This window comes from Eutrigla gurnardus, assembly GCF_963514095.1.
Source record: "Eutrigla gurnardus genome assembly, chromosome: 23".
Taxonomy (NCBI): Eukaryota; Metazoa; Chordata; class Actinopteri; order Perciformes; family Triglidae; genus Eutrigla; species Eutrigla gurnardus.
The window spans coordinates 17,282,209-17,294,289 of record NC_139934.1 but is presented as its reverse complement, the minus strand read 5'-3'; the positions used below and the strand labels follow the sequence as shown (position 1 = coordinate 17,294,289).

General features: G+C 42.8%; 1 long non-coding RNA gene across 1 annotated transcript; it reads right to left on the bottom strand.

Moving 5' to 3' along the window:
* Window positions 1–6,880: 6,880 nt before the first annotated feature.
* On the bottom strand, window positions 6,881–7,592 carry LOC311008891. Its single transcript, XR_014596580.1, has 3 exons — window positions 7,484–7,592; window positions 7,202–7,398; window positions 6,881–7,052 (listed from the first exon to the last, which is right to left on the bottom strand). It is a non-coding gene; the product is annotated as an uncharacterized lncRNA (long non-coding RNA).
* Between the last annotated feature and the right edge of the window lie 4,489 nt (window positions 7,593–12,081).

Below are 12,081 nucleotides of genomic sequence, written 5' to 3'. Positions count from 1 at the left end.
AAAAGTAATCAGTTACGTTACAGCGTTACCTGTGAAGAAAAGTAACGTGTTAGAGTACTCATGCGTTTCCAAAAATTAAAAGCCGTTTGCAGCGCCTCACACATGCTGCAACTTAACTGACACACACACAGCCTCCTTTAAACGCACCAAGAAGTTGTGACAATGATGAATAACGTCAGTCATCCAACCAAATGAACTCTGCAGGATAACAATAAAGACAGTTAGCAATATGCCGCAAAGCGCTTTATTATTATTTATTTATTTTGATTACACAACATATGAATCAAAATTCCCACCTACCCAGCCCAGGTAGCCTATATATGAGCACCAAACAAGATTAGGTAACTCCTGAATTATTTTTAACCCGAATGCAGTTATGGAAGTGCATAAAGTGTGCTTACTTGTAAACACAATCTGAGGTAAACGGGTAGCAGATTCAGATCCATTTAGAAATTAACGACCAGTCAACGATCTAACAGAAATGTTACCAGCTGGATCTATGTCGAACAAAAATGATAACAGGCTGAATAAAATTGCTCACTGGCACACAGGCAAATGTTAAATAGCCTAATATCCAAACTAAACTACTATTCAAGTGTCACAGGCCTAAATTCACTTTACCATCCTCCACTTACATTTACTCTTCAAAGTAGTGATTAAAACATAGCAGAAGAAGATTTTCGAAACGTCTGTCCGACAGTCGATTTCTAGAGTAAGAACGAGACTCCACGGGGGCGCTGGAGGGTGGTGGGGTATTGAAGCGCTGACACAGGTAACGTATGTCAGCAGCAGGCCACAGACGCATCACAGCGCTGCACCTCCGCTGACACATCCAGAGGTGGAACACTACTGTCTGACAAAAAGCAGGCTGCAGTCGGGTTTTTCCTTTCCGTATCCGGAGAAATTATTAAAATAACGGATTACTTCTTTTAAAAAAAAACAAAGTTACTGATTGCTTGACGCAAGAAACTAACGCGTTACACGAAAAAAGTAATAAGAGTACTCTAACGCGTTACCCACAACACTGTATGTGTGTGTGTGTGTGTGTGTGTGTGTGTTTATATATATATATATATATATATCATATCATATCATATCATATCATATTATATTAAGGCTTCTCACTTCCACAACCTCCGCCTCCACCGTCATCAGGCCTCCCGCTGCCATGCCGCTGCTGAGGGAGGTCAATGGAGATCTTGGGCAGAGGAGGGCTCCTGCCTCCTCCCGCAGCTGGTCTGTAATGCGCACTGGAGCACTTCTAAAAAAAACTGTGTCCCTTGTTATATTAATATAATACGGAGGGGACTGTCCCCTTAGCGTATGCCCCTTCACGACGTAGCTGCTCCCTTCTTTAAATTTAGAAGAAAACTCTTCGTAAACCGTTACCTTGGCCAAGGTGTCTCCATCGCAAAAGACTGCGACGATGTTATTTTTCGTGTTTCCTTTGGTGGCACCTCCTTCGCTGAACTCCCACCGTGTTGTTTTAGGCTGGACAGCCATTGCCACCACACACACATGCAACGGTGGCGGTCTGAAAAAGGGGCTCTCGGGCCTCGTCATAATAAGTTTTCTCAGTGCCATCTGAAATGACAAAATAAGCGAAGGCAACATTATATACACCTGCTGTTAGACATGTTCTTTTTCTGTAACATATGTATTAAGCTATTAAATAGGCTATGTGTTTAACCCTTATGCCCTCCTCGGGTAAAAAAAAAAGGCCATCTTTCTCTCTCTCTCTCTCACTGTAACAGTTAGCTAAGTTTGATATAGCCAATAAAATGTTTAAAACAAATGTAGACCATTTTCTTTTGTCTTTTCATTTTTAAAGCTCTAGGCAATATAGCCTACGCTTTATCAATTGAAATTACTTATATTAAACTTCAACACCTACCTTCTCCCCTTTTCTGTCTTCTTCAAAGTGTCTTCGCGCTACTGAAGCCTTTGTTACACGAACACACACACACACATACACAGTGTTTATACTTGATGGCAAATCACAGTCAAGAGTTTTCCACTAACGTCCAATAAAAAATATTTAAACAGTCGTTGCTATGCCCCAGCGGTGAGATCAAAGTGATTCAGTGAGAATCCTCCTGTCATTGGAGCATCCTGGATAGCGGCCTTATCCATGGTGCTGAAACAACATACTGCTCCAGCAACCTCTGATCTCCCCGACATAGCAACAATTGGCTCAATGCTTTTTGTTACTCTCTCTCTCTCTCTCTGTGTGTGTGTGTGTGTGTGTGTGTGGACGCAACAACAAAAGCTTCAGTGGCGCGAAGACGCGTTACAGTAAAGTGAATGAATGAATAAACGAACCGTGGGCGTTGGCGTAATACATATATCGGAAAGACTTGCTATAACGTCATTAAGATAACAAAAAATGTGTGTATAAGAATGTAGGAATAAGGTATAACTGATTGATGAATATCACTTTAAATAACTTAGTTGTATTTGGGCAGTGATGAAATCACGGCATTACTCCCGCACATGACGGTGATTGGCTAATCGCCAGCGCTCATTGGCTTGTCTGTATGGTGACAGAGAAACTACAGTTTCATGGTCCAGTCACTTGAACAGTTTATGATGTTTTATGTGATTTCATTGTAATCCCTTACCATCAAAATATATGGGAAGAGATGATCTGTTCTCTGTTATCATGTTTGGTTCAGGAGATATTAAGCAAAATTAGGGGTTAGAGGGTTCTGCAAAGGCAAAACAAATAGGCAAAGAGAGAGAGAGAGAGAGAGAGAGAGAGAGAGAGAAGGTGAATGAATGATGTGTTTATTCTTCACTTTCCATCCAATCTTGTCACTATAGGAGCTCAGTTTGGGCCCTAGTTTCGTAGACCAGCGCAGGGTGGCGCAGCCGGCGCAGTGCAAGTTTCGACCCGCGCAGCCTTGCGCACCGTCAGTTTGGCAGTTTGGCGGATCGCCTGCGCCAAGATGGGTGTGGCGGCGCAGCAGGGGGAGGCGTCACAGATTCAGCTTGGCGTAGCGGAAGTTTCGTGGCAAAAAGCCTCGCCGAGACTGCGCTGAAAGCTCGCCAGCTCCAACCTGGTCTACTTTCGGCGCAAGGCGTAAATAAAGTCCATTCATTCAAGGCGAATCACAGCTGGCGGAGTGGAAGTTTGGCTGACGGCGCGCAGTGCGCACATGTCATCAAGACCTCACAGGCAGGTTTCCACAGTTCCAGGCACATTTAAATGCAATAAATAATCACAACAAACACTATTTAATGCAACTAACTGAATCAACACGTGAATGTATATCTATATAGATTGTCCCGTCACATCTGACGTCAGATCAAAGGCGGACGGCACGCGTAACGGAAACTCAGCCTCTCGGACCAAAACATCTCCCTCTCTCTCTCCTGTTTTTTATAATATGGGCATTGTTATTATTATGATACGCGCGCACAGCGCGTGATGAGCGTGGTGGGAGCGGCGGCGCTGCTTCTGTCATCGGGTTGTCAAGTGACGGAACTTGCACTGAACCTCCCCTAACGCATTAAAGGAGAGGAGAGGAGCTCATTTGATTGGTGAAGATCTGAATCGGCTGTATTAATCCCAGTCCACGCCTCGTCTCCTCCTCGTCTCCCACTCACGCCTTCTTCTCCTCCCTCTTTCCCACTTGCGCCGGTGGGCGAGACGGGAGGTGTGCCTGCGCGAGCCTGCGCTAGCCTGCGCGGTGCACGAAACTTGCAAAGTCCAGGCGGACACACCCCGTCGGCGCGGCGCAGGTGCGCTGAAAGCTGAAGGTGCGTGTCCACAGGCAGCGGTGTTTCCCCGCGTCCCATTCATTGTCTATGTGAAAAGCTGTGCAATGCATTCTGGTAGCGTCGCGGCGAATGTCGAGAGACGGCGCGCGAGTTGGCCGCTCCTCATTTGCCTAAAGTATAAATCGAATCTACTTTATGCTAATCAGAGGCGCCGGGCTCGACTCGCCGCCTCGGGAACGCTCGCGAACGCTCGCAAAAAATGTGTTGTTTAAAGGAGAGCGCCTGTCAATCATCCTCTAGTGGCAGCCCACCAAGCGTGCAATACTGGGAAGCGGCGCGTCCACACGCGTTTAAAATCGCCCCTGTGGACACGCACAAACTAGGGCCCATTGTTTCCCTGTAGGGGCGGAATCACGTTTTTCCTGTAATTAAGAGACACACACACTGTTATTCAAAATAAAATTAGTTTATTAAGTATACAATTAGGTTTGTATTGGATCTCTAATAACACACTCTTGTTTAAGCACATTAGTGCATGCTGTCACCTTTTTGCGCAGCGGGGGAGGGGGTGGGGGGTGGCGGGCACTATGATTTTTTTTTTCGTGCACACAGCGGGCCTGCCTAAACTGTACAAGTATACCAATTTTCATGCTTTTATGAAAAAGTTAACACAATTTTCACATATCATCTGGTCACAAATTTTGAAGTATGTATGAAGCAGCCATGGGACTTCATTACAAATGTGTTTTAATTGTATACAATTATATTATTTCGTCAAACAAACAATCCTGTAGTATTTAACACAGTAATTGGTACATTTCAAAATGTAGTTGTAGTATCAGCAGGAATAAATTCATATAAATCATATCAACAGTATAATATACAAACAAGCCTGATACAATTTCCATTTAGAAATAAAACTAAAAGTAATGTATTTGTGTAATCTGTATTTCTTCAATATGATTGCTTCATAAATTATGAAATCATTCAATAAACCATTAATCAAAAACACTATTATGAATTCAAAGTGTCACAAAATATGAATGAATACTTTCATTCCATCCATCCATCCATCATCTACCGCTTATCCTGTATTCAGGGGGGGGGGGCTGGAGCCGATCCCAGCTGTCATTGGGCGAAGGCAGGGTTCACCTGGACAGGTAACCAGTCTATCACAGGGAGACATGTAGAGACAGACAACCATTCACGCTCACATTCACACCTACGGGCAATTTAGAGTCATCAATGAACCTATCCCCATCCTGCATGTCTTTGGACTGTGGGAGGAAGCCGGAGAACCCGGAGAGAACCCACGCTTACACGGGGAGAACATGCAAACTCCACACAGAAGGAACCCGGGCCGACCCGGGAATCGAACCCAGGACCCTCTTGCTGTGAGGCGAGGCTACCCACTACACCACCGTGCAGCCCTACTTTCATTCCGTTTAATTTTATTCAGAATGAATAATATTTTCAGGTTGCAAATATTGGCATAACATAATTGAAATCAACTGAAATTAATTAAATTGAACTATGAATTGAAAATTTAACAAAAGGAAACTTAGCACTACGGGCCCTAGTTTCATAGACGTAGTCAGTGCGCAGCAGACCTAAATCTGTGTGCGTTCACGTTCTTCATACCCCTGTCACCGTAATCAAAATGTCCACATACCCTCATTGAAATGACTGGAGGTGCTGAGTTACTCTGCAGTGGTATGAAAGCCCCTTTAGATTTTGCCCTGGGGACACTTCAATTAACCATGAGGAAACTCAAATTGACTTTTTGCTCCACTTTGGTGGTAATTCACTAAAAGTATATGCTTTATGGAGATAATGTGAATTGGAATTATTTCAATTATTACATGTAGGCCCCATTTTAACTCAAAGAAACAAATAAAACTTAAAATAGATCAATAAAATTAGATTAGAATACAGAATTTGATAATCAATGTATCCCAGTATGAACTGGCAGTTAGATCTTGCAATAAAACAAATAAATAAATAAAAAAATAACATTAAAATATAGAAATAGAAACTGTACTTGCAAACCCCAAAACCAACAGAGCCTAAACAGAATTTATTTTCAAATAGTTTCAGGGCTCAACAATATATATTGTCACCATCAGTAATAGAAGAGATGTGCTGGATGCATTACGCATTATTTAGTAACTAACATCTGACCACATCCTTCTTTCACCCATTCTCTTCATTGATTGTTTTTTTTTATGATAAGCACAGTACAGAAAAAATATTGTGATGATGAACACCTTTAGTCAAGATTAATATGTCATGTCTAAAAACATTGTTATTATAGCGACACAGCTTTGTATATAGTGTCATTTGTTTGATCATGATAAGCAAACACAATTTCAATGGACAATATTGTTTAGCCCTACTTTTAAAGGTTTTTCACATGGTGGTTAGACCGAGGCTAATACCCCCAATAGTTTATGGCTTCAAGCTGCAGCAGGCCTGATGAGCAGTCATGTCAACACTGTCATTTCACTTGTGTGTTATCTCAATATTTAGCTCAGTTTACTGAGCCTCACTGAAATGCAGGTTGTGTCCTTGACTTTGAAGGAACATGGGGTTAGAGTCACTTGTGTGACCTCAGGTCAGAAGACAAGCATGGGAACATTTGTTTACCAATCAAATCTTTAGACGAGGCTCATTTAACCAAGTCATGTGTGGGCCTTCTGGAGACAAAACCTTCAGCTTACTTCCACAGTCAGATACTGTGACAGCTTTTCAGTTGGGTTTAGAATAGCCCAAGGCTAAGGATACACATGTGAAAATCCTCTAACAAACCTACCAGCTGAAACCCCACACTAATGATCACTTAAATAATATATAATAAAACACATGTCTTCTCTTTCAGGTTAATTAGTTTAGATGCATAAAACATCTGAACTAACCGACAACTTTCCCCTTCATCTGTCATTAATCTGTCAGAAAAGAGCGAAAGGGAAAGATGACATGAAAAATAAATAAATAAAGTAAAAGATATTAACGGTGGTGAAATATAAAAAATAACATACATTGTTTGAATCACATAAGAAAGAGATCAATAATAATAATGTGAGAAATAATAACAAATAGGTGTCCTACTGTTGAGAGAGGTAGTCATTCTGTCCATGGATCAGTCGTGTATGCTGTTGTTTGTTGAATCTGTCCAAATAGTCAGTGGAGCACAGTGTCAGTGTGGAGATGTAAAGGGCTGTAACATGATGACCTTTGACATGTCCAGTGGCTGTAGGACTGCTTCTTCCAGGTATCTGGCCAGTGTTTGTGTGAGGACAGCATCACGGTAGACATGGAGGAGGAAAGGCCTTAAAGGGAAGAGCAGACAGAAACTTTATTCCTCCCATTCCTTTAGTTGTTAATGCAAACAGCACACACAAACAGTAATGAAACAATATGTTTGCTTGTTGTTTAGTCAAAGAGGGATCCTGTTCTAAAGGAGTAAAAAAAATGTTACCTTTAGTTGTTTAGCCTGATGCTGCACCCAGCAGGAAGTGTGATGACAGTGATGACTGATCTGATCTTCCCTGCAGCAGCACACCTGATCACTTTCCAAGGATCAACAGTAGTTAGGCTCTACTGAAGTCAACTGTGCACAGCAATGGATGCACATGTGGTGACGTGGAGATAGGAGGATAGGGCAGGTCCTGATAACTGAAAACATAAAGTTATTGTCATAAACTGAAGACTGTGAAACAAAACATGTTCAGAAGTTACAAAACAGACATTAATGAAATACCTTGAACACTGCTGCCATTTCACTCAGAGAGGTTTATGAAGGCTTCGTGATGTTCAGCTTCTTTCACATCTTGAGCTCTCTGTGCAGTCCTGAGTGTCTCCACTCTAACTGTGAAGTGGAGGGATCAGAGAGGAGGAATGAGAATGACAACATTATACTCAACAATGTTATCTAAACTGTTGCATTAATACAAAGTAAATACATGAATGTACACTATTGAAAGAGAATATCAGATAAACAACAGCAAGAAAACAATACCTTATAGTCTGTTGTGAAGAAAGCTCAGCACTGGCAGGTGGAACACAGGTCTGTGGTCCAGCAGTGACGGTCCACTGTTGATGCTGCTGCAGCATCTGGTCTGTGGCAGCATGATGTCCTGGTTGATGATCCAGTATCTCAGAGCCAGAGCGATGGTGAGGCAAAGACGGGCAGGTGTTATCTCATCCTCTGCTTTAAAGAATGACTGGGATTGTCAGGAAGTAGAAGGTGTCTCTTGCAGTGATGGTCCGCTGACAGTGGACAGAGTTAAGATGCTGCTGCAGCATCTGTCTTGTGGCTGCGTGTCTTGGTGGATGTGAGCTGGTCCTCACAGTGCTGAAGGGTGTGAGGCTGAAGCTGGTGTTATCATAGAGGAGACAGGGGAACTGTCTCTCGTCCAGGGGAAAGTAAACTTACATGAGTTATAGTCTCTAACAAGAAACTGGGTGGGATGATAATGTGGAGTTTCAGCTGGTAGGGATCACTAAACCAGAGAGCAGGTGTTACATTAAGAACACCTACTTTCTGATTTCTACACTAAATGTTAGCAGCTGTATACAATGCTGTATACAGCTGCTGAAACAGTTTTGACCTGTGCATTCATCATCCCTGACCCGACCCCCACCCACCCAGATGAATGCACAGGTCAAAATGCATTGGCAATATAGCTCATAACAACATATCTGAATATCTGAGTTATCTGAAAAGAAATTATGTACTATCCAATATTCTTAAAACTTATGATTACTAAACAAAATGTTATTTTACTTACATGTGACAGCATACTTAGGTTTCTTATACATAGACACTTAGATAAACCGGACCAACAACAATATGGTTATCTAAAAAACAATCACATGATGCTCAGTGGATTTTTGTTCTACCTGACAGTTTTCAGACCTGTGGTGGAGAGAAATTGGGTCCTGCAGCAACAAAGAGGCCTTGCATGTCAGTTTCTCATAGGCTCGTTACAGAAGTCATACCAAGTGCTGAGGAGATCCTCTGGTCCGCCCTCCCTCCCTCCCAGCCTCAGAGAGACTGAGGCAGCCTGGCAAGGTGTTGAAGCCTGGCTGCTCAGAGGATACTCCTCATTATTGACCATTGTATGTGTCATTTAAATCTCTGTAAGTCATATTTTCTATATTGTTCTGAGTAAACATAGCATCACAATATACTCTTTCTGATTTTATCATTGCACATTTCAATAATTTACTCTTTAAAACTAAGCTGTGTTATTAATACATTTATCACTCACTTACTTCACTACGTTAAAGTTCCATCACAAATTCTTTGACTTTTTCTTGATCTTTAAAACTCACCAGACATATTATGGGCTGTTCGAGGACATGACACAGTAGACAGGATTGTGATAACTGTAATAACTTCTGATCACGCCAGATTGGAGACAACGCTGTGGTTGAGAGATGAGAATGAGGTCGAGCAGTGTGTTCTTCTCTGTGGTTGCACCATTGATCAGTTGTGTAAATCCATGGGACTGAAACAGCTCAAGGATCGGCTTACTGGCGTTGGATAGGAGATTCTCGTTGAAGTCACCACACACAATTATGTTGTTACAGTCCATGATCTCAAGTGAGTCCAACAGGCTTCCCAGGTTTGACAGGAAAGATGTCACACTGTAGTCTGGAGGTCTGTATACAGCTGCAATCAGCGCACTCACTGGGGCTTCAACTTTCAGAGCTACAAACTCAAGGTCAGTTACATTATGTACAAACTGTTTTTCATGCACTTGAATGTGGTTTTTCACATAAACAGCAACTCCACCACCTCTTCTGTTGGCCATCTGTGGTACATTTGTGTAGGACACGTGTCTGTTGCGTTTGAACATGGTGTAACCCTCTAAATGGAGACTGTCTGCCACAAAGGAGCCTTGTAGGTGAGTTTCTGTGAGACACAAAACATCTGCAAGACACAGTTCATGATGGCTCTTGATGTCATTGACATGAGCTGGGAGTCCCTCTGTATTGTGATGAATAATGGTCATTGTGTCAGGTCCACTCAATGTATGTTTGATCTGAAGAAGAGGCATCATGTCGTCCAAGTTGACTTGTCTCATAGTTTGCAGGGCTCCAGTGATTTGTGGGTTGGCGTATATTTTACTCTCATCCATATCCAGAATGTGCAGTCCACTGAGAGAGGTCACTCTGCTGACAGCTACATAAGCCATGCCAGGTTCAAAAATGTGTTTCAGTGAGACCACAGCTGATGTCCTTGTCATACCTTGGACCTTGTGAATTGTACAAGCAAAGGCCAGTTTAATAGGAAACTGTCTGCGTACCACTCCTTTCTGTTTCAGATTCTCCTCGGCTCTCTCGATGTACACTAGATTGTCTGGTCCACCTGGTGCTCTATTACGGTAATCCCTTCCAGCTGTTTCATCATCCATCTTAAACCCAAGCATAGTGACATGTGCGACACCATTTTGTTCAGAAGTTATTACCCTGACCAGAGTAGAGAACGATCCATTCACCAATCCTTGAGACACGTCTATGTTTCTGGTGAGCATGACACGAGCACCCTCAGCAACGTTTAGAGTATCTGGTAACTCATTTCTGTTTCCTTTATATGGTTTGGCTTGTCGTGCCATTCTGCCAGTTCGTGGGTCCTTCTTGTAGTCATCTGCATCAATGTTGGTGATATGAGAATGGAGCAGAGCTAATGTTGTTGAGTTGTGTGAATCTACTTGTTTATTAGTTGCAAAAATGTGCAGTACATCATTTGGACAAAGTGCTGGTTCAGTGACGGCCTGTGACAGCAGAGCTCTGTCTGATTCAGACAAAACATGTGACTTTTCTTTCACTCGGATCCTGTTCAACATCTCTGCAAAGGCAACATCATCCTTCTGACGCATAATCTCAGTCAGAGTGATCATCTGAAAGTGTTCCTGCCAAAGGTCAATCTCACAGGGGTCATACACACACAGAGGTTTGGACTGTCTCACTGGTGGAAGCTGATAAAAGTCTCCTACGGCTATGACTGACATTCCTCCAAAGGGTCTCTGACTGCCTTTGATCTGTTTGAGTCTGGCATCAACATAGGCAAACAGGGGCTTTGACACCATGGACACTTCATCAATGATGAGGATTTCAGCATTCAACAGGTCAGATCTGACTTCATCCAGTTTGTTGCCAAGTCCTTGAAATGGAGGTTTTAGGCTTCTGGGCAGCTTGAGAAGAGAGTGCAGTGTTGTTCCTGAGATGTTAAAAGCAGCAGTTCCAGTGAAAGCAGTCAGCAGGATAGTAGGGTTTGATATGTCAGCCTCCTCAGCACGTCTCGGCAGCTTGCACAGTATCTTAGAGGCCTCAGAGTAGATGCATTTAATGAGATGTGACTTTCCTGTTCCAGCACCACCATTGATGTAAAAAAAGAACTGCTCTGGATTAAGACCACAGACTCGTTTCACACACCAGTCTCTCACTGCATAGAATACACAGGCTTGTTTCTGGTTCAGATTCTGATACATCTGTCGCAACAGTGTGGGGTCTAATGCAGGGGACTCTCTGATGGCTCTGGCTTCAGTTACAGCATTAGCCTGATTTATGTACTCTGGGACATTCTCTTGTTCATTTTCATGATCTGGCTCTCTTGACTCCAGCTCTTCAACACACTCCAACCTCACTACTTCAGATTCTGGTGCCAGATTACACCATTCATCAATCACACCTCTGTTCTGCTCATACTCTTCAACTGCATTCTCAATCTGCTCACTGTTTTTCTCATATTTGTCTCTGTTTCGTTTCACAATGTGTTTGACATATTCGGGATGGTCGGAGCCTGAGAGTTGGACACAGCCACTGTTGTAGAAGGACTCATATGTGGGGAAGTACGGCCTTTTCAGTTCCTGCTCTGATCGGTGAGGAATGTACAGTTTCAGTAATGTGCCATAATACTTCTCAGGATATTTTTCCTGTGATGTGCGGTGATATCTGATGATAGCAGGCTTATCCTTTTTCCTCCTTTGCACAAATCCCATCTCATTCAGGAGGGGCAACACATCTTTCCCTTTTGTCTGCTGGCCATAGACAATCCTGCAAGTAGCTGCAAAATCAGCCAAACACATCTCCTCATACTCTGGTGTTTCAGGTCTGGCTTTGTATTTGTCAGTCAAAGACGTCATCCACACATCTGCACATTCTGATGTTGTGTTCTCCAGGAACGAGAGGGGACGACTCATTTTCAATGCGTTGTCATCAGTCGGTATGAATATGACACCACGGGAACACTTTTTCATGTTAATGCCACATGCACGGGTCACACACTCCTGAGCACTGACCTCTCTCTTTTTTGAGTATGCCTGCATGATTTCCCTCATTTCATCACAT